Here is a 229-nt window from a genome sequence, read left to right as displayed (position 1 = left end):
TACTTTATGTTATCACTATTATTACTTCAACTTTTTAACCCTTGTATTGTCTTCACTTTCGGGACCCTCTCGCATCCCTCGGGTCAGATTGACCCGTGACTTAAAATATTCTGAACTTCACAATCAATTAATAAATATCTAAAATTCAAACAATTATGATTGCATATGTGTTTAGGGAAGGCAATCAGTCCCTACTAGAACATAATTAAAAATGGAAGTGGGATTTGTT

At 33.6% G+C, this 229-nt stretch overlaps 1 protein-coding gene across 3 annotated transcripts in view; it reads right to left on the bottom strand.

The window, feature by feature from the left end:
* The window catches only part of LOC116671722 (neurotrypsin), a 76,083-nt gene that overhangs the window by 16,323 nt on the left and 59,531 nt on the right, over positions 1-229 (bottom strand). The gene's annotated exons all lie outside the window — the stretch shown is intronic.

This window comes from Etheostoma spectabile, chromosome 21 (genome assembly GCF_008692095.1).
Source record: "Etheostoma spectabile isolate EspeVRDwgs_2016 chromosome 21, UIUC_Espe_1.0, whole genome shotgun sequence".
Lineage (NCBI taxonomy): Eukaryota > Metazoa > Chordata > Actinopteri > Perciformes > Percidae > Etheostoma > Etheostoma spectabile.
Note: the sequence above shows the minus strand (reverse complement) of the source record. Positions and strands in the feature narration are given on the sequence as shown.